The sequence below is a fragment of the Ostrinia nubilalis genome, chromosome 13 (assembly GCF_963855985.1).
Source record: "Ostrinia nubilalis chromosome 13, ilOstNubi1.1, whole genome shotgun sequence".
Classification (NCBI taxonomy): domain Eukaryota; kingdom Metazoa; phylum Arthropoda; class Insecta; order Lepidoptera; family Crambidae; genus Ostrinia; species Ostrinia nubilalis.
This window is the reverse complement of record NC_087100.1, coordinates 14,287,830-14,314,240: the sequence shown is the minus strand read 5'-3', so window position 1 is coordinate 14,314,240 and position 26,411 is coordinate 14,287,830. Positions and strand designations below refer to the sequence as shown.

Below are 26,411 nucleotides of genomic sequence, written 5' to 3'. Positions count from 1 at the left end.
TCCCTTAACCGCAACACCAGCCAGCTCTTAGCTAGTGTGGTCAAATTTTGAATAGTGTTTCTGCTATGACGTTGTCGAAGCGAGGTGTCGTGCAAGATCGGCAAAAGTCGTTTGCACTTGTTAGTCAGCTGAGTCACAGCTGATCGCCGACACTCACTACGTACACTGTTTTAAATATTCACTGTCACAACGATGTTTTGGTTTAGTTTTCTGTTTATACACTTCACAGGTCCTTTGGTTATTGAAAAATTATAGCACAGTTCGATTTAATAAACGTTTATCTTGATGTAGATGTAAAAAAATCTCTAAAAATCGTACTTTTACTATGAAAGCAGATATTTTTATAACGGAGCCTCTCTAAACACTACCGCGCGCGGTGCGCGGGGTGCGCGGAGTCATGATAATTCCTTCCAAAATCTCGAAGACTGTAAAAACTGTTAGAGCGGAATACGACCGCGTTTATAGAGTCAAATGAAAGTAAATATCCTACTAGTCCTACTATCCTATTCTACTAATATTATAAATGCGAAAGTTTGTGTGGATGTCTGGATGTTTGTTACTCTTTCACGCAAAAACTACTGTGTGCCTACCATGAGTTTACGTTAGGTGTGCTCGCTAGCGACTGCGTAAAAAAATGACATTTAAATGTATGACATATTGTGCAGCGCCCCTAGTGGCTACTTTCAAGAAATAAGATCTTCATAGAATTTTTTGACGTATTCGCTAGCGAGCTCACCTAACGTAAACTCATGGTAGGCACACTGAACGGATTTTGTTGAAACTTTACAGTATTACTGATTATAACCCAGATTAACATATAGGCTATAATTTATGACTATATGTGACAAACTAAATAAATAAGACGTGGGTAAAAAGCACCATCTATCGTCATTGGTTAAAATCTACAGCCAAAAAATTTTGACATTCGTAAATAGGTATTCATGCGGGGAAAGCCGTTAAACTGCAACTTGCAACATCATTAGTAATTAAACGAGGTCCACGCGTAGGAAGTTGCGGGCGGCCACTAGGGTATAAATAAATACTTATTCCTACAATAACAACTACAGCTGCTGCTTTGCCCCTAACAAGCATAGCTAGTATAGCACTATCTGAGTTCATTGTGTACGTAAGTCAAAGTGCTTTCTGTGGGATTACATCAGTCCAAAGCTAGGGCAGGCCCTTAGTCATAATAGGTAATTTATCTTTGTTTGAAAAAAGACACATATAACAATGACATGTACGGTGCTATAGTGGTTGAAGTGGCGTCTAGCATACCTACTATCTTTACTACAATATCTTAGTCAAAGGTCGAAGTTGGAATTTATTTTGGGGTTGGCCCGAAGGCCTTGGTCAAACCTTGGATAGATCAGTCATTCCGCGAAGAGACTGACTGCATATCGACTTTTGACTATGACAGATACCTACCTATACAAAAAAATATGTTGTTGTATTTATATTATAAATGAATGACTGCGGTTACAAAATAAATTGGTCCCATCGGTATTTAAGACCTCAACCGCAATTGCGTTGTATTACTTGTATTACGATACACTAACCACCAAATATACCCCACGTAAGTAACCCTTTAAAAACCGCTGAGAATAAATAAATGCTTAAATTTCCAGTAGGTAGGTACCATTTTCATACCATTTGCTAGAGAGTGATTTTAAAAACCAAACACATTTTTTAAAAGTACAAAATAGTTTAATTTTGCTAAAAGCCTTTTATCTAAAATGCCATTTTGAATCTTATTGAAAAGAATACTAAGTACTAATCTTCTACGAGTAATAGGTATACAGTAATACTTTTATCAAGCTTTTGAACTAAGTACATTATTGGTGAACAAAGAAACCGAGAAACTATCTACTTTTCAAATTAAATTAATCCTTGTTTTAAAAGAAAAAAATTATCCCCCTAACATTGTTTAAAAAAAAATCATCAGCGAATAAAACTCATTTAATTTTGTAAATAGGCTTTAAAAAGCACTTTTACACATCCCAGTATTAACCCTACCTACTGTTTCGGGACAATAAAAATAGTATACTTTTAGCCGATAGATTTTTAATATTTATTTTAAAACAAAACATCTTTAAAAATATTTAGTTTGAGCTGCAAAAGTTGGTTTAGCCGACCGCACGCAGCAGCAGCAGATGACATGTTGCCGCGACACGTCACTTTCTATGTCATCATCATCATCATCACTTCAGCCACAAGACGTCCACTGCTGAACATAGGCCTCCCCCAATGACTTCCACATCGCACGGTTGGTAGCGGCCTGCATCCAGTGCCTGTATAAATACTTTCAGACGACGTGTCGCAACGAATGCTATTTCATAGAAATACATAGAAACCAGTAGTGTCGCGACGACACGTCGTCTGCTGCTGATGTCTAAATCTACGAACTTGCACCTTTATGTGACCATTGGTCTATTCTTTAGCAAACTAAAGTCAATGCACTGCCCGTAAGTAGTACATATAATTAACTTAAAAAAAAAAAAAAAACCGACTTCAAATGCGTGAACACAAAAAAAATCTAAAAATTAAAAATATTGCGTATAAAAAAGTTCATCCCCAATTTTCCACCCTTGGGGGTGAAATATTTTCTTCAAATTCGCATGAAACCACCCTTATGATAATACCTATTCAACAAAAAAATAATCGTTTAAATTGATTTATAATCGGCGGAGATATTGCGTATAAAAAAGTTCATCCCCAATTTTCCACCCTTGAGGGTTGTTTTTTCTATTATTAAATTTAAATGGGACCACCCTTGAGGTATTATCTATACGCCGAAAAAAGATTTGTTCAAATCGGTTCATAATTGGCGGAGTTATCGCGTAACAAACATAGAAAAAAAACATACGGGTCGAATTGAGAACCTCCTCCTTTTTTGAAGTCGGTTGAAAAGTGTGTACGTCAGCATTGTGGGGGGTAACTGCCCGTGTCAGTAAGAGCACGGAAATCCATTAAGGTTAACGCTCAGTCAGTGATTCTGGATTCACGACAGCTAAGCGGGACTTTTGATTTTAACTGACTAGAGATTTAATGTTTTTGAAGCGTATGTTTTATGTACCATTTCTATTATTTTATCTAGACGTTCGTTTATAGCGTTTTTACATATAAAGTTATCTCTTTTTTTTTTTTGGACTATTTGATTTAAAGACGTACAAGAGTAGAATAAATTCTGGCAGACAGGCCTCCCACTCAGTGGACCGACGATCTAGTGAGAGTTGTAGCAAGCACCAGGATACGGGCAGTGCAAGACCAATGCTTGTAGAAATCCTAAGGGGAGGTCTTTAATCCAGCAGTGGACATATTTTGGAAGAAAATATAGGAAATATGTTTTTCATTTATGACTTTTTACTTTGAATAAAAGAATACAAAATACGAATAATCCCGTTAACCCCTCGTGGTAAGCTAAATATGCTTGTGTTACGAGTGGGCTCACCACAATAGTTGAGCGGCGTCGGGGATCAAACCCGCGTTCCTCGGATCACAAGCCGGTCAGTCCGACCCCTTCACCGTTGGCTATCGTCGCTTTGGGATTCATCAATTTGAATACTTGATTTTTACACACACCCACAGAGGAAATTATTTATTGCCAAAAGCACAGGTAAATAAGATCCAAAACTTACTTGGCAGAGAACTAGCGACTTAGTATAAAACGTAGCAAAACTCAAAAGAAACTAATTTCTTGGCACAGGTGGAGAACGATCGGTTAAATTCGGAGCAGGTCGTAACTGTAAACTTTTATTACGTGTTTATAAACTACTAGCTGTGCCCGCGACTTCGTACGCGTGAAAACCTGTTTTCGCAACATTTTTCATTTTTGCTAATGCAGTTCTATTTCTTTTCCTAAATTAAGGAATGTTTTCTTTGACTATAATTTTCTATCTACAGTATTGAAAGTAGTTTCCCTCCAGGTGGCATTACAAAATTCCACCCTGTATAATAATATAGCCTATAGCCTTTCTCGGTAAATGAGCCATCTAACATTGAAAGAATTTTTCAAATCGGACCGGTAGTTCCTGTGATTAGCGCGTTCAAGTGTTTACTTGAACTACAAACAAACTCTTCAGCTTTATAATATTAGTATAGATTGGCATCTATTGGCATACAAGACTATGCATAATTTTATTTACAATGTAGCTAGCCTGCTTCAAACTGAAAGATTAATAATGAAGGGATATCAAGGCTGAGTTGCACCATCTCACTTTAAAAAAATCTGTCAAACTCCATACAAAAAGCAACGGTTATTGTTATTGGGTTAAGTACCGGTTAAATAAGGTGGTGCAACTATTAAGCTAAAGGGTATTCAGTCATTTATCATTAGTTTTAACAGCTCAATAAAACAATGACAATGACAGCTTATGCAATCTACATTAATATATGCATACAATATACAGAATTCAATAAAAGCACTCTACATTTTAAATGACTTCAACACACTTTTTCCAGGCTCGCAGGCTTACTTAATACGCGGCTTCCATCAAAGCGGAGCGGAAAAGTATCGGGCCGTCAAAGTTTTCTAATTTGACAGCGGTGGCAAGAGAAAAGTGGAAACAATGAAATCTGATTGGTTATTTAACACACTTCTTTGCTCAGCTCCGCTTTGGTAGAGACCGGGCCTAAGGCGTTCACGGCCAATTTGCGAGCTCACGGGCCAATTACGCGCTTTGACGTATGTATTGTGCTCGTAAAACGTTCGTGTCATGTAGGTATACATGGTCTGCAACGCATCAAAATAGTATTAGTACTTATAGGAGTACATTTTTATTGCAAAATCGAACATTCTAAAACTTTATAAGGTGCTACGGTTTTGAAGACCGTAACTACGAGCAAAGCTTGGCGTGGAGGTTAAAACAGACTGTGCAACTGGTTTCTATGTGATTTTTTTATTGTTAGAAACAGTGTGCTTACCAAGAGTTTACGCTAGGTGTACTCGCTAGCGACTGCGTAAAAAAATTACATGAAATGTATGACAGATTGTACAGCGCCCCTAGCGGCTACTTTAAAGAATTAACATCTTCATATAATTTTTTGACGCATTCGCTAGCGACAGGCCCGCCGCTAGCTGTTTCGTCGCCCGCGTGCAAAACCGATTATGCCGCCCTACGACTGAGTAACTACATAATGAGTTTTGTCAAAAAAAAGGCTAATTTAATTGATGTTTTCTCATTTTTCATGCTATGACATATTTTCTTAAACTTAATAGTCCAATCAGTAGGTGTTTATTTCCTGCAAAAGGTGGAAAGTAAAATGTTTTAATTTGTATTAAGTATATTTTTATGTATGGGCTAGTTATGAAAAAAGTATGTTTTCGAACTCGAGACGTCAGAGCGTTAGTCACCATCTTGAGTTAAAGGGCCGAAAATTAATTATTTTTTACATTTAACGCTTCAATAGTTGACTATATGGATTACTAATGTTTGGCCAAAAAACGTTTCCCAAATTATCACATCGCAAACAACGTTTCGCAAATTTTCATTTGGCAAATTTTCACTTGGCAAAACAACTTATTGCAAATTTTTAACTCGCAAATGTCGTGTTTGGCATATTATTGTTTACCAAATTATTGTTTGGCAAAGTATGTTTTGCCAAATGTTTCATTTGGCAAAAATATTTCACGATAAACAATTTACAAAATAATTTGATTGGTGCATAGAATGGAATACAAATAAGCCTGTGGTTATTATTTTGTTTCGTGAGTAGTAAATATAAAAAAAATCTATATTAATTTTCATATTTCATTCTTTTTTTTCGAAATTTCCAAATGATTCATCCCAACTAATATTATAAATGCGAAAGTAACTCTGTCTGTCTGTCTGTCTGTCTGTCTGTCTGTCTGTCTGTCTGTCTGTCTGTCTGTCTGTCTGTTACGCTTTCCCGCTTAAACCTCGCAACCGATTTTGATGAAATTTGGCATAGAGATAGTTTGAGTCCCGGGAAAGAACATAGGATAGTTTTTATCCCGGTTTTTGAAACAGGGACGCGCGCGATAAAGTTTTTCTGTGACAGACAAAATTCCACGCGGGCGAAGCCGCGGGCGGAAAGCTAGTTAACAATAAAGGTGATTCTAGCGCTCGGCGGCCGCTGCCGCGGCACGCTTTTCTCGCCTTCGCGCGTTAATGGTCACTGTTCTAACCTAACCTAACCTACTATTTTCTGCAATACCTACTTTCTGCAACCATACTGTTTTCTGCAATCTCTTTGTTTTACATAAAATTCTTGTGAAAACCATGATCATGTGCCTATGCTTTGATTTGTGGGTAACGGTGGGTAAGTATGTGAAGTGTCAATTTGACCGAACAAATTATTTGGGATATAATATTTGACAAAATAAAACATTTGCTATATAAACATTTGCCAAGTAAAATTTGGCCAAATGATAATTTGACCAAATGAATTAGTTGCGAAAAGTATAGTTGCTAAAAGTTCATTTGGGAAATGAAACTTCGGCGATAAGTTGTTTGCGAAGTGAAATTTGGCGAAAAGTAATTTGGCCAAACGGAAGGATACCTGACTATATAGAAAAATGACTTTAAGAAGTATAAAGACGATAAAATTTCAATTGTTTAAGTATTTTATTTATTCTGTACGTCGCGTAGATACAAAGTTATACAAGGGAGAAAATTTTCATTTGCACAAAAATCATTGTAGTAGCCTCCCCATCCCTCTTGAGTAGAGGGACGGTGCACACGAGTGTGCCATAGCAGGGAGGGTTAGTGGTGGACGTTTCGTGTGTTACTCCCGCTCTAACCGCCCGCTCAATTTCCTCTCCCTTACCCAGATGGGCGCTTACCCGCTTTGATCAGGAGATGGCCAAGGAGGCTGCATACGTATGCGATAGTCACGGACGGTGATATGGCGGCCATCCAATTAAGAAAATCGTTAATTGAGGTGTGTGATGTTAACATGCCTCGATCACGCTACCGCACACCTTGTCGTGCTGTCTACTGGTGGTCGGCTGAACTAGCTGAGCTGCGTTCACTCGTAGCTGGCGTAGACGTTCACGAGACCCGTCATATGGCTTGCCTTTATGAAATTGGAGCCGCCAAAGACCGAGCGAGAGCAGAAATGCTCGCAAGTTTGGACGACGACGATACTAACTGTGGGAGATTATATGCTAGAAACCAACTACAGCCTATTGGTCCTCTACTGGCTAAAGAGCAGGCTCTGCTAGACAAGGTTTTGCGAGCGCTCTTCCCGAACCAGTTTGCCTCTTTCGCTCTACCATCCATGATAGATTCCCGCAGTATCAACTCAGCTGTGGAGGGGGCCCCTCTTTGCCTGCCTAGGCCGGACAACTATGCCTGCTGCGCAAGGAAGGCCGTCCAGATAACTCAACATCGGATATGACTGGGTACAAAGCGGCGCCCTCCTCCCGGGCGTACCTATATGTTATCAGCTATGCAGGTGACACTCGTCACAGCCTGAGGGAGGGATTGTATGGACGCGGCCAATTTGGCGACCACTGCCAGCACTTAAATTGCCAAGCGCATCTGGAGACTGGAGTGTTTCTCCTAACGCCCATATTATTTTACCGTGGATGGAGTCAGGATCTAAGTTAAGGTTCAGAGCAATTGCTGTGGCAATTGTCTGGGCCTGATAGTGGATAGCCGGTGTCAGTTTGACCCTCATTTTGCCATACTGTCATAGCGCCTGCTTAAGGCCGCGGATGCTTTATCGTGGGGTGGTTCGAGAGCCAAATGGCGGCTCCTTTACGCCAGCATTTTGAAAAGCATTGCGCTTTACGGGGCTCCCATATGGGTTGACATCCTCGACAGAAGTCGAGAGGCCCGCTCGAGAAGAGAGGTGGTCCGCCGCGTGGCTCGGAGGACGAGGCGCGATACCCTCGCAGTGTGTGTGGCGTGGGCTCGAGGCGCTGGGCCGGGACCTCGTGTTGGCTAGCATAGTCAAAGCAATGCTGGACAGTAATGAGGCCTGGGCGGACATAGCCTCCTTCTGCGAAAACGTCATGTTGCAAAATGAGTCCTCGGAGCGAGAGCACGAGGACGAACCAAACGCGCCCTCACTCCGTCGGCGGCGAAGGGGTCAGAGGAGGGGACAATATGATCGCTTCCTGATTCCCCTCCACGGTGATGGTCAGCGGCTGATAGTGTGGGGGTGCCCCCGCCTGCATTGCACACACCATCTCCTCCGTCAGACGGGAACAGCTGCGTGATCCCAGCTGTTCTGAGCGCCCTGAGCTTCTCTTCTCGCAAGCTCTGAGCGCCCGATTTGCCGCCCCCCTGGGCGTGCCGCCCGCGTGCGGTGCACGCATTGCACGCCCGCTTGCGGCGGCCCTGGCTAGCGAGCACACCTATGGTAAGCACACAGAAATAAACTAATGTACTTAACATTAGTTTCTAAATCAGAAATAGCTACATGTAAGTATAAAGCATTATTTAATGAACACATCCTTCACACAGTTGACGTAGAGCGTTGATTTTTTAACGCAAAATGAAAAAACATTTTTTATATAAAATTCAAGGATAAGCCGGCGCCGCAGGATGGACATAGTCATGACTACTTTAGGAAAAATAAGGAAAAAAATCTATCTCAATTATTTTTTAAGTTACACAGTAAATTACAAAATTCTTCGAAAATTGACACCCCTTATGATATTTTACATTACCACGACCACCATTTTTCAAATATTTCTGTTTTTTTGTTTGTATCGGCAACTTAAGTAGTGCTGCTGTCCACCTCAACTCTCAAAACCCCCAGAATCCTTGCAGTTTTTACACAAAAGTTAATCAAAATATGTTATTTCCTTAAAATTTTGAACGATTTTTACTTTCACTCCACTTTGACTCATCGTTTTGTAAAAAAAAAGTATGAACACTACTGCGGCAAGTTTTTTATAAAGTTGACGAAACTATCCAAGATTCCAAAATGGTATAATACTCTAAGAAACCTAGTCGCAAAAAAGATATGCGTAGTACCATTTTTACAAGCACTTCGCTTGTTAGTTAGTATGGGTTAAATCTTGCAACTGAATTTAAAACCAGTTCTCCTCAACCGATTGAGCTGAAATTTGGTATACTTATGTAAGTACGATGAAAATGCAATATTATGGTACCATTGAGCAGAATGGAGACTGGAGGTGGCCATAGGAACTTCTAAACGAAACGGCGGAATTGCATCTAGTTTGGGTTCGTTGGACTTGTCTTTTCGAGCACTTTAGTGCTAGATGATGTCCAGGGTCCTGATGATGAAGTCAAAAGGTGGCAGATGCTGGCCATAGGAACTCTTAAACGTAAAATATCATAAGGGGTGTCAATTTTCGTCGAATTTCATAATTTATTGTGTAAGTTAAAAAATAATTGAGATTTTTTTTCCTTATTTTTCCTAAAGTAGTCATGACTATGTCCATCCTGTGCCGTCGGCTTATCCTTGAATTTTGGGACACGTTGTATAACCCTAATCACTGACTTGCAAAAACCTCTATATTTTCGTATTACTTGATCACTCCGTAGCCCCATCGGTTAAGGCGTTCACAGTCAATTTGCGTGCTCACGGGCCAATTACGCGATTCGACGTATTGTGCCTTCAAGGCCTTGTTCGTGCACTCGTGAAGCTTGGCTTGGCGAAGCGAGGCGAGAAAATGGTTAACACATTGTATAGTTTTACTGTCATCGGAATTACCAGTTTATAATATGTTGGAATAAAATATTTACAAACTTTTTGTTAAGAAAAAAAAAATATCCAAACTATAAGCAAACGGCGAAAGCGATACTTAATTCGGTAAATAATCAATTGTTATCACAGATCACAGAAACTATTTTTTTTTTCAATAACTTACAATATGCTTCACCCAGTTGAGTTATTCTAGGATTGGCATGGATGTTACATAACTCTACATAATCTTACTCTAAAATAACTTCAGTGTATATCCACCTTTACCACCTAACTAATGGATACGTGGACTAATAATACTTGCTGATCGATACTGTATTTTGGTCTCAAATAGAACCTGAGTGGCTGCTAAATATTGATCAAAGAACGCTCTAGAACATTTTGAGCAGCTTGCAAACTTCAGTATTTTTAGATTAGTCTTCACTAAGGTTCGGTTATTTTATTCGGTTATTATAAAGGGAAATTAATAAAGGTTCAAAAGAATGAAAACTAAGACAACTACAATAGTAACTTCTTTATCAATTATGATACCAACAACATATTCCCAAACTAAACAGAGCTGTATGCTATTGGTCTAGCGGGTAAAATTAGTCAGTGCCTGATGTATACAGGGTGTTTGGTAAATGGGTATATGAGCCGACACTAGCCCATGTTAACATGGGCATATAAATGGTATGGTGAAGTCAGAAATTTGATATCATCATTTATTTTTTTTTAATTTTCATACAAAATAAATCTTATGAAATCCGATTTATTTTTTTTTAATTTTCATACAAAATAAATCTTATGAAATCCGATTTATATGAAAATTAAAAAAAAATAAATGATGATATCAAATTTCTGACTTCACCATACCATTTATATGCCCATGTTAACATGGGCTAGTGTCGGCTCATATACCCATTTACCAAACACCCTGTAGAGCGGCACGGGAGTGGTGACGACATTGACATATTATGACGTGACGTGACAGAGCAAAGGTAAAATTCTGAAGCATATCTGAAGTCTCACTGACGTTTGACGTCTCAAAAATAGCACTCCGAAACCTCACATTCGCCTCCTACAAAATTCGAATGCCCAAACGTATTCTGCTACATGAGATATATTCTTTCCTTATTCCCTTGCCGTCAAAGATTATACTTAACTAAAAAGCCCTTTTAAATCCACCGCGGTACATAAAACATCAACTAGTCGTGTACAGTCAGCGTCAAATAGTTCGGGACACCCAAAGTAGCCAATAAGTTCGCAACACGTCTTTGTTACAATTGGGATGATGACTGGGTAATGAAAACGATATTCTATTTAGTCCTTCAGACAGATAAATAAAAAAAATATTGGACAGGTCTTTTTTAATTTTTTTCATAACATGACGTCACTTTTAAGTAAAAAATCTACATAGGCGTGACGTAACACGCCATTTCAACTCGATGTGGCACTTAACGGACGGACAAATAATTGAAATTTTGTCATCTAGCCCAGGGTTTCCCAATATTTTTTTGCCAAGGAACCCTAATTGATTATACTTTTCCTAGCGGAACCCCCGTACTACTCCGCCCGCACGCCCTGCCCCTCCCTTGTGCGTAAACAAGTCGGTGCGCACGAACAACGTCGGTCACGAAACTCACGAAACGTGGAATAATATTTTTTACGGAACCCTTGCGGCCTTTCCACGGAACCCCAGGGTTCCGCGGACCACCTTTCGGGAACCGCTGACTAGCCTATTGGAATAAGGTTAAGTTGTCAACTTTTTGGCCGCTTTGGGTGTGACGAACTAATTGACGCTGACTGTACTCTACCAACTCAAAGTAATTAACTACGCATGGCAAGACTCGGGCTTTGAAACTATAATTTAATAACAAAGCCAGAGCCAGCGAATGAGAAAACTAAAGAAAAACGTTAGATAATAATTATTCTAACGTCTTACAGTAAAAGTCTCAAAAATCTTACAAAATTCGCCTGTCATCTACATTGCTAATAAAGTAGATATAAAAGTAGGTTATCCTACAGGATTAACGTAATGTACTTAGTAAAACGTAAAGGAACTTATAAACAAAATAATTTAAAAGATCTTTCTGTTTTTCATACTTAGGCTGAGTTGTACCACCTAACTTTGACCGTAACGTTAACGATAACCGGTGTTTTTTGTATAGAGTTTGACAGATTTTTTGACGTTTGTCAAAGTTAAAGAAAGATGGTGCAACCCACCCTTATACTCGTAATAGATGACAGGTAATTCTTTTATACATATATTTTGTACTTAAACTAGAGAGTATTATGTCTCTCTCCAAAGAATCTTTGTTGAGGCTATTATTTTTAAAGTTTAACGTAAAGCAAGGTTGCTAGGTTTAAGCAAAGTCCCACCTAAACTGTTAGATAACAATATCCGCATATCTTTTCATTTTGACAGCCCACGCTTCTTCCAGAATACCCAAAAGCGAGCAAATAAAGAAAACTACTATAATTTCGTGACATAGCCCAACGGGCAATCGAACCGGAACCCCGTGCGATAAAATTCGATTACTACCCCACTAGTGCAACGAGCGTTTCTAACACAGTGGGCTACAACTTATTTGGCCCCGTTAAGCTCCGCTACGCCCCACTGTGCACTTCGGAGCAAAGTGGGTGAAAATTAACCAAATATATGAGCTCGAAAATTGTCGCATTTTCACCGAAATATTTCCCGTTTTACGTTTTCATAAAGGTAATGAGAATGTGTTTTCGTGTAAATAAGTTTTCATTGCCAGTTATACGATGTTCATTTTAATTTAAAGTTCATTCTGTATAAAATAATGGCGTAACTACTGTAACACATCGGACTGTACAATTTCGTTAAATATGTGCGTATGTCGCACTGAAAATTGCGTTTATTACGCTAAAAACAAAATTCGAATTTCAAACATAAATGGCTGAGTTGCACCACCTATCTTTGACCATATCTTTGACATTAACCGGTGTTTTTTGTGAGGAGTTTGACAGATTTTTGACGTTTGTCAAAGTTAAAGTGAGATGATGCAACCCAGCCTATGTGTGTGCAGTACCGATCGTTATTTAAATCTTTGGGGGAGGCCTTAGTCCAGCAGTGGACGCCATTTGGCTGAAACGAAACGAATATACGTGTTTACTCGACCAGTTTTGCGAACTGGATTGCTATGAGAACAAGCCCTAATGTGCCTTAATGCTCTGTGGACTGTACTGTTTCTTAGTAATAAAAGCAAATAGCGAATATTTCACGATGACTAGTTTGCATGTATAGCGGTTATAAAGTGCAATATGGCTGCGATTCGAAGAATATTACGCTTTATGGCAGCTAGGTAGTTAATGATTTATACGTGGAATGACGACCTCTGGGACAAAGGGCCGACCTTGAAGACAATTGACTGGAACTTTAATATTAAAGTAACGAGAATTTAATGATGTTATTGCAAAGTTCAATTCTAAGTTCTTTTAAAGTTATTAATTGTATCTTTTGTCATGCAAATAAAACGTTTTATCTATCCCTAAAAATAACATTAATTTTTGAGAACGTTGGTTTTGTGTTTCAGAGAGGATCGCGTATTCCATTTTTTGCCGCACTTCGAGAAAATGCTGGAAAAAGAAGAAAATGCAAAAAACCCAGCCACCTATGAAACCGCCGATTTAAAAGTAATAAAAGTATCAGTACATCTGTACTTAATATTTCAGAAGGAATTTTGTTACGTAAGAAAAGTGATTGACCTATGATTTTACAATAACTACGTCTTCGTGGAAATCCTTGGGGCAGGCCTTTGTCCTGCAGTTCTTTGTCTTTCGGCTGAAACGAACGAACGAACGAACGTTACGAGGTAGGTAGTTACCTATACACGCTGTCAAAGAAAATATATCAAAACTTAACTAGTTATCCTAATGCAATAATAGAGGATAAGAACTGTACCTAGTATTTTGGAGTGGCCGTAAAGTGGTCTAAATAAGACAAAATTTTGGGGTCAAACTTTTGCCGTCGTAAATTATCCGCACAAACATCTTCTGTAAATTCCGCTTAAACTCGTAAAAATCTTTCAACGCAAAATACAATTTGCAAGAGCGTAATGAAGTTTAGTCAGTTGTAACAAGATTTAAAACCGAATCCAGGCCGAAAGCGATCCAACTTTTGATCATCCGAAACACGACTGAATTATATTCTGTCGTGAGAGCTTCGCAATTGTATTGTATTTAAATTAATTAAGGGTGAGATATAAATGCTGAGTTTAGTTAAACTTTTACCGAAGCGTTTTATTGGCATTGTTTTAAGAGATATAATATTACGGTCCCAGGTTTAGGACGACCTAGATACTATCACCATAATAAACTGACATCCCAATAAAAAGTGTACTTAAACATTTTGAACTCTATCGAACCTTGAAAATTGTGTCAAATAGGTACTGCGTACGATCACGGTAATAGTGATTGAGTTTCTTGCGCTGCTTCTTCTCAGCACTGGCCCATTTATTGTCGCGAAGCAGTGGTAACTGGTAAGGTTGATACTGGGACGTGTAAAAGTGTTTTTTTAAAACCTACATGCAGAAATAAAATGAGTTTTATACTGTTCAACGTCTGAAGGAAACCACAACAGTATAGATGACCTACACTGAACTGTCCCACCAAACTCACTGACAGGGAGGCGCAACAATCGTTCAACTACATAGTTTCCAACATGGCAAAAATCGGAACCAGCGATCCGATATTGACGGTGGCGCCCCCCTGCCAATGTCACTGATCGTTGTAGTTGGACAATACATCTCTATAGTCAGCATTGTGACGCGGCCTAAGGGCGCTTTCAATTTAGACGTTTCGTGCCAGACGTTTTCCACGCACTTGCCGTGCGTTTGCAAGACCGCACACTAACTATTGGTAATTTTCAATTTTATTCCGCTGCAGTTGTCATACAATTACCCTGTGCGGTCTTGGAAACGCACGGCAAGCGTGCAGCAAACGTCCGGCACGAAACGTCTAAATTGAAAGCGCCCTAAGGCGTGACGCTGAACGCGTATAGTAAACCAAAACAATACCCTAGCATTAAGTCATATAATCCAGTTGACACACTGTTGAAATCGTGTTACACCCGCACAAAGCGCACGATTCTGCATGCACGAAACAATACCCACAACTTGAATTATACAGTATACATGGTGGAAACGACAAGTGATCTCACTCGATTATTTCTAAACTATACAAGATAACGAAAAACTATCTACCACCATCACGTTTAAAAGAGCTCGTGAAGCACTTTCGGGATCAGTAACCAGTTTTTCCAGATCTTGTATAGTTCAGAAATAATCAAGTAATATCACTTATCGTTTCCACCCTTCGACCTTCATTGGTTGCGTTTTTATGGCGGTCAAGCTGTAGATCCTGGCTACACAGGAGTTGCAGTGGTGGGAACGAGAGGTGGGAATAGTCCCGTTACCGTTTCCACCCTGTATACAGACTCACCGAGCATACTGTGTCGTCACACGTAGCTCGATACGTATTGAATAATTGATTGAATAATCATTAACTGAATCAATATCTGTGTTAGATTCATTGTGATGTGAATGTCATTAATGGAATATTTTGTTAGTACGTGACTGTTTGGACAGCGAACAGATCGGGAATTTGTTTGGAAATGATTTGAATGGAATTTTGAACAGGAAAATTAATAAGACGCCTGTTACTGACTTATTCTGCTGCTGTAGTATCACGTTTCAGTAACCTTGGCATTATCAAATTAATCAGTGCTTTTCATTAACAAAATTTCAAAAGATACTTATGATAATAGACGTTAGAGATCTCATGACGTCATTGGTCATGTTAGAACGACACGCACAGTCCCACACAAGTTACTATGGGCGGGTGACATTAAATTTGACGTCACGCTCAGCTATTTCCATACAAAGTTTAAACACTTGTAACTTTTTTGTTTCCAGTCCGATTTCAATACTAGTTTTTCAGAAATTCTATGATATAACTAGTGTTTATTTATACATCATTTATTAACTTTTAAAATAGATGCATATTATTCCCTATCATGTACTGTGGCCGTGTGTACACGGCCACACTTTTAACTATCCATTTCCGTTTTTGCTCTTGCTCTCATCATGATGATTCTTTGCGATAGAACAGTGGTTCTTATCTTCTATATATATTCTTCTATATTCTATATTCTATATCTCTCTTCTTTATTCTTCGTTCTCCGCGGACCACTGGTGGTCCCTGGAGGCATTCCAAGTGGTCCGCGAAGACATCGTAAGAAACAAGTGATGTGACGTGATGAAATCGAGTCAACACAACGCAAACGACGACAGTGGGCGAGAAATCAACCTCCGCTTTCATAGGATTTGAAAAAAAAACATTCTTATTCTCAAAATGACCTGACCTATACACCCAAGAAGTTTGTCTTACCTTCCGTGGTCCCTGACAATACAGAAATTTGGTAAAATGGTCCCTCATGACTTAAAGGTTAAGAACCACTGCGATAGAACGAGACGACATGACCTGCAATGGGTAGTTAACACTGTTGCCGATAGCACAGTTGGTACAAGAAGTGTTTAAGTGTATTTATTACCCGATAGTAGTGACAGTAGGTACAGTAAAGTAGTGTCTGTAATAGGTTTATCCACATTACAGCAAACATAACAATCGCTTTAAGCCAGCGCACAAAGCGGCGCTCAGCGCAAGCGTTGATCCAATAAGACTGCATCGGGTGGACACTCACGGCTACTCACAGTAAGAATGTCAAGTAGCTGGCTTTTACTAGAATAAAATCGTTACTTTGTCTGTTTTTAGCCTTTGTGTCAATACTTTGCCTCATTTATGTGGGCTAGTGCTCAATAGCCAAAGCTTAAGATTTATTTGTAAACACCAAATGCGCTGATGCGCTAATCTATACTAAAAATAAAAAGGAGGCGTTAGTATGCAGTCTACGAAGAAAACCTACTAGGTTGATGTGATTTTCTGTAATACATTTTAACTTAATTGCGTCTTAAAAACTATGGAGGTAGGTACTAGGTTACAATAAATCTAAAAAAATTGTTATTATTTAAAAAAGGCTTAGAGAAATATACTAGAGAGCTAAAACTAAAACTAATTGCTTCAAATTATGTCTATTTTTCTCTTAACAAGAATGAAACACTCCTAACGACTGTCATATTCTTTAAGATCTAGATAGGTTTTACTATGCAAGCGTATTCTATATCCCATCTTAACTTTCTATCAGGAGTTCAAACATGAACTCAGTTACAAACACCATTAATGACCCACACCTTACGGTATTTACTGACAAAAACATGACACTGAATGTGACGGGCAAAGCCTAGCACCAAGAGAACAAACAAAGCGTTTCCGTCAAATCAAAGCCTACCAGCCCACAGGGGCCGGTAATTGGCAGCGCCGACCGGAACCGGCTGCGCCGGCGCGTCACCGGAAGCTGGGAATCGCGACACTTTTAGCAACCTGGGTTGATGTGTTTTCAACCGACTTCAAAAAAGGAGGAGGTTCTCAATTCGACCCGTATGTTTTTTTTTTTCTATGTTTGTTACGCGATAACTCCGCCAATTATGAACCGATTTGAACAAATCTTTTTTCGGCGTATAGGTAATACCTCAAGGGTGGTCCCATTTAAATTTAATAATAGAAAAAACAACCCCCAAGGGTGGAAAATTGGGGATGAACTTTTTTATACGCAATATCTCCGCCGATTATAAATCAATTTGACTGATTATTTTTTTGTTGAATAGGTATTATCAAAAGGGTGGTTTCATGCGAATTTGAAGGTGGAAAATTGGGGATGAACTTTTTTATACGCAATATTTTTAATTTTTAGTTTTTTTTTGTGTTCACGCATTTGAAGTCGGTTTTATTTTTTTTAAAAGTTATGGCATTCATTTATCATGATTATAAAGGAGTTTAGGACGATGGGATAACCTTACGAATTTTGAAAAAAGGCTTTTTTCACGGAGACATCCCGTTTTTTGCAGGAACTGCTTTTTGCAGGATCTCGTTAAGTAGTATACGTGTTTTAATATTAACATTCACACGAACATCCCGTTTGCAGTGTCCTGCAATAAAACCGATCCGTTCGAATTTAGAATTCAATTTTCATACACACACTTATAAGTGTTCACAAGGCAGTGAATTTGCGGTCCACACGACAGTCCAGTTTTAAAGGATTACTGGATCCCGCAAAACTGGATGGGATTACTCACGCTGATAGCTTGCAGTCGATTTAAAATTAACGCTGACCGACTTTCTTATCAAGGTCAAGGTCTTCTGTCAAGGTGGACCGACGACATCATAAAGGTAGCAGGAAGGCGCTGGACGCAGGCCGCTACCAACCGGACAGCATGGAAAGCATTGGGGGAGGCCTATGTTCACCAGTGGACGTCCTATGGCTGAAATGATGATGATGATGATGACTATTAATAATATTACAATTAATGTTTAATCCACCTACTCTACCTCTCAGTCTCAGGTAACTAAGTTTTAAAGCTCTTGTATTATGTAATGTACACCATTACAAATCGTCACTTAATAAGCAATAAATAATTTGAATTGAATTTGAATTGAACATTGGTTCAAAAGGACAGCTCTAAAGTACCTAATCCTGGTTCTTGTTTATCGTAACGTAGTCACGAAAAGCTCAAGCAGGTAGGATACTAGACCGTCCATTTATTATGCATATCATAGTATCTTCAAGCGTTGCCTTATCGCAAACGTCTATCGAAGGGCCGCGGCTTGACTTCGAGCGAGGAATTAGTAAGTGATGGTGAGTGTGAGATTTTTGCGGAATTTTTCGAGGAAAATTGACGCTAAATTCGTGAAAAGGTGTGAAAACGTAGTTTAGAATCTACAAAGATAGCAAATAGAGGTAAGATATTTAATAAAATAAACTAAAAGTCCTTGGTCAAGAGAACAGGCATGTTTTAGGCAAGCTCGTGCCATCTGTTAGCACCTGCATCCTCGTAACATACTTAAAACCGTACACATAATCCAGAAATAAAATAACTTCCCATGAAAACTCATATATTACTCATAGTACTCGTAGCTTTGCTTAGTTTGGGACTAGAGGCGCAGTGTCAAAATGTCCAAGGATTTATTTATCTAAATATTTTATTATATCTATAAAAGGAGAAACTGACTGACTTAGTGACATATCAACGCACAGCCTAAACGGCTAAACGTAGGCACTTTAAATTTGGAAGGGACGTAGCTTAGGTACCGTAGAGGTGCACTAAGAAAGGAATTCCCGAAATTCCCAAGGGAACGGGAATTAGCGGGAAAATCCTTTTGTATGAAAAATATAAACCGCTTAAGTTAGACGCTTGAAATTAGGCATGCAGATACCTTAGTAAACTTAAAGCTTAGTTATAACAGGATATTGCAAAATTCCCACGGGAACGGTAGTTAGCGGGAAAAAACATTTGTATGAAAAAATCCAAACCGCGTAAGATAGACGCTTGAAATTTGGCATGCAGGTACCTTAGTAAACTTAAAGCTTAGTTACAACAGGATATTGCAAAATTCCCTCGGGAACGGGAGTTAGCGGGAAAAAACATATGTATGAAAAAATCTATACCGCGTAAGATAGATGAAGGGGATAAAACGGGATCTACGCGTACGAAGACGCGGGCGGCCGCTAGTTTATTAAAAAGAGTAATTTGTACTCGCGACACTTAAGGCATTAAATATTGACCTTGAGGTCGATCCTATTTCAAGCGTAACAAGAATCGACTTTGACAGTAACATCTACGCCCCATATTTTATGCAAATTTTTTGACTGAACTTCAAAAATCGCTTGCAGTCGACCCGCGTCTAAAACATTAAGCTAAATTACGACGCTATATTCACTGCTCGATACAATAGCTTTACTTTTGGGCCGCGGCCTTGGCGACTATCGATCGGTAGATCTTCGTTATAAAGTAGAGAGATGACGAAAGCTTTCTCTGTAGTGTTTGTGGTTTGCGTAAGCTAGTTATCTGAACCGCATCGAGAAAATAATGCAAATTGCAGTACAGTCAGCGTCAAATATACTGGTCATCACAAAAACTGGCCCACCTACGTTTTACAGGAAAACTCGTTTCTACTGACACAATCATGGTGCCCCAACAATATTGGTGTTATTTGAAAGCCCGATAAAATTACATATCCTTAAAGAAAAACACATTTAATTTCTTAATAAACGATTAACATAAACGCGATATACAATAAATGTGACTTGAAAAAAGACCTTACTTTGGGCTCACCTCTGGGATCAATGAGACCAATTTTTATGGTTATAAAACCAAATAATGATCTCACGTGTCCTCTTTAACAGATGGATAGCGATTAATCCCAACTTAACAGTTTTATAGCCATAAAAGTTGGCTCAAGCGTAACTACCTATTTTTTGAAGAAGTGACTCTGGATTCTTCTACAGACACATTTTTGGGGTAAAACCTTTCCTTTAATGAAACGAAGTTTAGAACTAGGCTTTTAAATGGTGCCAATATTGGTGGGAAGTGGGGATGCATACGTTTGAAAGTGCTTGTCGCGGGAGGGTCGATTTTTGTGATGACCAGTGTAGTGACACCCAAAGTAGTCAATAAGTTCGCAACATGTCTTGTTGTGTTATCAAATTTTTGGTCACTTACGATGTCATGAACTATCTGACTTGACTATACCAAAACTTGTTGTATTGTATGTGATAGTACCTACCTCTTTGCAAAAGAAAAAAAGTCAATTTTGAAAATTGTCCAGGAGGGTTTTCAGTTTTAATAGTAAAGAAAATGCGAGCAGGCAAAGCAAGCAAAAGTTCGTGGGTTCAATTCCCATCTCAGGCAATTCATATTTTTCTTTGGATATGTAGTAAAATTCTTTTAATTAACAAACGTATAATTTCATAAATATTTGCGTTTAATGTAAGTAGTCAGCAAACTTATTTATGTAGTAACTTACCATAACATTTTTCAAAAGACCTGGGTGGTAAATTTTAATCTGAGCTTCATCTAGTATACATTATTATCAAGAAAGCAGCTAATATAAAAAAAATGATGATTTATCTAATCATTCAAACATCTGACGTATCTTCCGTGTTGGCTAAAATTTCAAGCAATGGATTTACCGAACCCTTAGCTATTATGCCCTAGAATACGATAGAATAGATAGACGTAACAGCGATCGTCTGGCATCACACTATTTCCTGTTCTGCGATACTAGACGTCAGTTCCTTGCCAAGACATAAATACTTAGGGCAACTTAATGCTCAATGAACATTAACTTTAGTTTGTTAGAATTTTGAAATAATACTAGGAACAAAAACTATTTAAATTCAATATTATAATATTCATTTATATTGAAGGCTGGACGCAGGCCGCTACCAACCGGGCAACATGGAAAGAATTGGGGAGGGGCCTATGTTCAGCTGTGACGTCCTATGGCTGAGATGATGACTTTAATTTTAATTTAAGCCCCTAAAAACATTTTAAGCCCTGAGACTTAACGAAAATTACTGAAAGAAAATTAGAAACAAAAATGAATTAGAAAAAAACATGAGATTATTTTACTAAAAAGTCATTATTAATATTAAAATTTGAAGCTAGAAGAAAGTATATTTTCCTATAATCGTTTTTAATGCCAGTGAGTAAACGACACCATCTTTGACATTTAAGATGATCCCTAAGCTCTATCAAAAGCTCTATCGTAGAGACAATTTCTAACTCCGATATACCGTACTTTCTACAACTTACATCGAGAAGGCCTCGGCAGTCTAATAGTCAACACCTAATTTCATGTAGAGGTCGTAATGTTTGACTCTCAGATAATACAGACAAGGTAGTTAACAAAACCCAGTAGAAATTGGCGTGTGATTTGCCAAACAGTACTAGTTAGTGGGTTTCAAAGCGCTAAAGCGCTGCTCTACTTTCTACAGCCCAAAGACAGTATATTAGTAAGTAATGGACTCAGCCCATAAATGTAGCAATCTAAAGTGACAAATTAATAGTCAAATTCGTCGCAGATTCGACTGTTTTCTACAGGGAGATAGCGTCTTAATACGCTTCTGTTTGACGCGATCTCTTTGGCATAATCTTTAAGTATTTATGCCCACACAGACGTAGTGTTTACATACGCTTTTGTGCGGGCAATACAAAGATTACTCTCATGTACAGTGAAGCACATGGAGACAATTTTTTTGTAGCAAAATAGTATTCATCCCAACAATATAAGACACCAATGGGACAATGCGCACATAGTACGCAGAACAGACGGCCGATGGGGCAGCAAGGTTCTGGAATGGAGGCCGCGTACCGGAAAACGCAGAGTGGGACGTGCACCCACAAGGTGGACCGACGACATAATAAAGGCAGCAGGGAAGCACTGGACGCAGGCCGCTACCAATCGATCAACATGGAAAACATTGGTGGAGGCCTATGTTCAGCAGTGGACGTCCTATGGCTGAAATGATGATGATAAGACACCACAGTATTTATCTTGATATGTGTCTTTATGCAAGTACCACGACCGGCGACCACGAGCCGGAAGACGTAGCGTGGGCAGGCCTCCCACTAGGTGGACCGACGATCTGGTGAAGGTCGCGGGAGGTGCCTGGATGCGAGCGGCGCAGGACCGGTCTTCGTGAAAATCCTTGGGGGAGGCCTATGTCCAACAGTGGACGTCTTTCGGCTGAAATGAACGAACGAACGATGCAAGTACCAAGACGTTACATAAACCCCATTTACACGTTATGTAACACGAGTCGTTCCCTTCTTTGGAAACCCGCCAATTGGAATAAGGTTACTAGATCTGACAATTACCACGAATTGCTGCCATTAAATGAAATAAAACCGCCTGTTTGACCTAAGCTTTATTTCTAGCTAGATAAGGTGCAGTATTAGAATAAAGAATATTTCTGAATGAATGACAGAAATTTGGGCTAACTGCAACTAAAACTATAAAAAATATGAAGGATATCAAGAATAAGGTAGGTATGATATCTTGAAGGAACTGTTTTTCATTTACTTTTAGGTCCGTCTTATAGTAATCCTACTAATATTATAAATGCGAAAGTTTAGATGTCTGGATGTTTGTTACTCTTTCACGCAAAAACTACTAAACGGATTTTAATGAAACTTTACCATAACATATATAGGCTATAATTCATGACGATCTGTGACAAACGAAATTTCACGCGGGTGAAGCCGCGGGTAAAAGCTAGTACGTAATAATTAGTCAAATAGTAGGCCTAAAACCATTATAATACTATTAGTATCCTCTTCCCATGCAGTCTGGAAGATGTCGCATCCTAACCACCTAAATAATATGCTATTCTAATATGTGTTTTGTATTTCTAAGGGAGGATTTCCAAACAAGAGTAAATATTAATCTCAGAATAAATCGTCAGTTGTGACATATTTTCCTTAAAACTGTCAATATGCCAGTTATACCAGGAGTTATTCTCGGATACAAGTTTGGTCGAATCAGGCCTAAATGAATAGTGTAATTGACAGTTATTTATATTACAAATACTTAACCAAAGCCAATAATATTATTTCAACACTGTTGTTTCACACGAAACATCTACGTCACGATAACAACCAAAGCTACGGTGACGGTCTATCAAATATATGGACCCCTACATCATTTTAAATATCAATAGGTGTATTGTGAATGAATTAGGCTGAGTTGCACCACCTAACTTTAACCGTAACTATAACGATAACCGGTTTTTCTGGTATGGAGTTTAACAGATTTTTGACGTTTGTTATAGTTGAAGTAAGATGGTGTAACTCAGCCTTAAACTTCTCGACGAAAGAATTAAAATCACGAATAGGTAGGTAGGTATGTGTTTTAAAATGATTTTTTCAGGCCAGTTTAGACAAATAGAACTTAATTAAAAACCTAACAATACAATGTAAATCAATAACAATGCCTTCATTTTCTTTACTTCAAGGCCATAGTTCCATTATTTTTGATATCTCGTGACAGAACAATGAGCTTTACTATCAAAGCACACGAATTAAAATTGAATAATTACAGCTCAAGTTCATCTGCAATTTAGGCCCTAAAAAGTAGAGAAAGAAATCTTTAAAATGTTAGCAATAAAGTTCAAAATCTTACCTTCGGTTCAAGTTTTCCTTATTACACGAACAAACACATTTCGATTTTTAGTTTAGAGTTACTTTCACGTATTTCAGTGTTTTTTGCTAAAATATAACGTAACAACACCAATGTTTATGATATAAACACAATTTGTATAGTTTAGAAGCTACTTTCACGTAAGTGTTTTTGCAAAATAATACAACACAACACGATAAAAATGTTCATAATATCACAGACTTTTGAAATAACGAATACAAAGAAAATTTAGATCTTTGAAAACACAATACAAAGCACAGACCAGCCCCCCTAGACAAAACGCACTTTTTGATCGAATCGAAAATCGAATCCGTCAAATTCCATACAAAAAAGGGGCTTTTCGACCACTTTTCGACTGGTTTGCGATTATAATGGCACTTTGTCTAGACCCACAGCACGACAATGTCAATTTTTGTGACAACGCTAAGAGAATCTCGAAGTTCTAATTTTAAATTTGAATTTTAAAGGACGAATATCAAATCAACATGCGGAATCCTTTTTAGATTGTGCCGGATAAAAACTTTTTCTGTTCTAAATTTAAATTTTGTAGACTGCCAGAGTGCAAAATATAAATGAGGTTTGATAACGATGGTATTTAAAAAATATAATTATGTAGGAGGTATTTTTTAAAACAACACTTTCTATTTTCAATTTGAAGTTAATAAAAACACGTACAGCTACGAGTTTTCAATGTTAAACTACCCCCCAAATGACCGATAATTTTGTAAGTAGTCAAAATAGTCTTAATAAATTGTAAGCACAATTTCATAAACATATTTTAGACTTTGACTTTGACTGAGATCATTAATTTTGACCTCTACGATCAAAATGTAACTTAAAAGAAAATATCGTTTCTTTTATTCATAATTCAAGCTTATTCTTTTAGCAAACGCCTTGAAATGAATAATGACTGTTGTCATTTCTATAATTAATGGCTGCCTTACTTTAAATAATGAAAAAGTAAAATCGTAAATTTACTACGATATCTTAGTTCTGTAGCAGTTTCGTAGCATTGCCGTAGCAAATACTTAAGAAAAGTATTCGTAGTAGTACTTATTTTTTTGGTATATTAGTGGTAAAAGGGAATGTTTTTAATATTGTTTATGGTAGAAAATATCTTTAATAATTCAGAAGTTGTTGTTATTTAAAATAAAATACAAACTTCCCTTGTATTGGAATATGATTTTGACGCTAAAATATCGTAATTGGTGCTCTAATACAGTAAAGGTTCAGTTGAATGTGTTATTATGTCATGCATTTCAAGAACAAATTTGGTATGGTCGAAATAAAGGGAAAAATTATTGAAGTAGCTAGGTAGTTCCTTTTCATTTTTAATTAAGTTGCCACAAACATACCAGCTGTAAATCGTTGAAATGCCTTCAAATAAAAGCCTCGAAAAGCTCAGGTAGGCTTCTTAATTATCTATTTACCGTAGGAAAAAACAACCTGCAGATTAAAACTCTCCCCACGTAGGTACCTACATTTCGTATTCACAAAACAACACTCTCAAAACAGCCTTTTAACCTTACCGTAAACGGAGCGCCGCTAAAAAATTAATAAACATCATGAAAGCGCAGATCCCGAACCGTAATCAAAAAGTACCGTCTCAGCAACTCACCTTTAATTACACTTTTGAAATCACAAAAACAAATGTATAATTCCACACAGCACACTAAAAAGAACCCAATCAGAAAAATAACTGGCGACTCACAGAAAAAGCACACTTTTCAAATTTGGAATCATCGCGTGCGTTCGGTTACCGTCGCGTGATCGACTCTGTTTGAATTTCGACTACATTTTTTCGTGTTTATTTTCCAAGATGGCGGCGACGCGGCGCGCGGCACGTCACGGTGGCGAGCCTCGGTAAACTGGCTTCGGGGGTAGGAAACCCCTACGCTCCGATACTACGGGGTCAAAGACTAGATTACGGAATACAAACAGATGCGAATACTACAATATGATATTTCAAAAAAGATACTAAGGCAATATTTTGACTTGAAATAAGCATACAAAATAGTAAATTAAATTAAGTACTTCATGAATAATAACTGTATCGAAAGATAGTGAAATAAAATATATCTTTAGTCGACAACTATGCAAAATAAAAACATTTTAGCTAAAATATTTCCAACATCAAATTATTCAATATTTTCCACATTTCCACAGCTAAATTAAGAAATTAAAAAAACTACGTCACATTTCCATGCAGACACTACATGCAGCTGATAGGCATAAAAACCCGATCTGCTGACTCCTTACTCTTTGCCCCGTTTCAGGGCACGTTAGAGTGAGACAGAAGATCCTGAAACTAGCCCCGCGAACGAAGACGGAACATATTGACGGCCCGGCGGTGTTTGACCAACTTTTCTTTCTGTTCAAATAAAATATGAGATGTGCCTGAGCCATGGCAAATTATTCACCTAGGTTCCATCGATACGGAAGGATTACTATGCTTTGCCATTATTGTTATGGTGTAGCGCCATCGATTTTGTCGGCCCGAACATTCATTATTACTAACCACGAAGCTGGTTCATGATGGGTAATGAGTTCGTTATAATGCAGTGTTGTGAAAGCTTTTGTAAAAGTAGTGTAAAAGTGTGGCTTTAAATGCGAACTAAACGATTTGACTTTATGACGTATTAGATCAAACGTGTTATAAAATAATT

At 38.2% G+C, this 26,411-nt stretch overlaps 1 long non-coding RNA gene across 1 annotated transcript in view; it reads right to left on the bottom strand.

Annotated features, from left to right (window-relative positions):
- The window catches only part of LOC135077746 (uncharacterized), a 200,608-nt gene extending 175,103 nt beyond the window's left edge, over positions 1 to 25,505 (bottom strand). The window contains exon 1 of the long non-coding RNA XR_010258498.1: positions 25,364 to 25,505. This is a non-coding gene — a long non-coding RNA (uncharacterized LOC135077746). The remainder of the gene's footprint in view (positions 1 to 25,363) is intronic.
- Between the last annotated feature and the right edge of the window lie 906 nt (positions 25,506 to 26,411).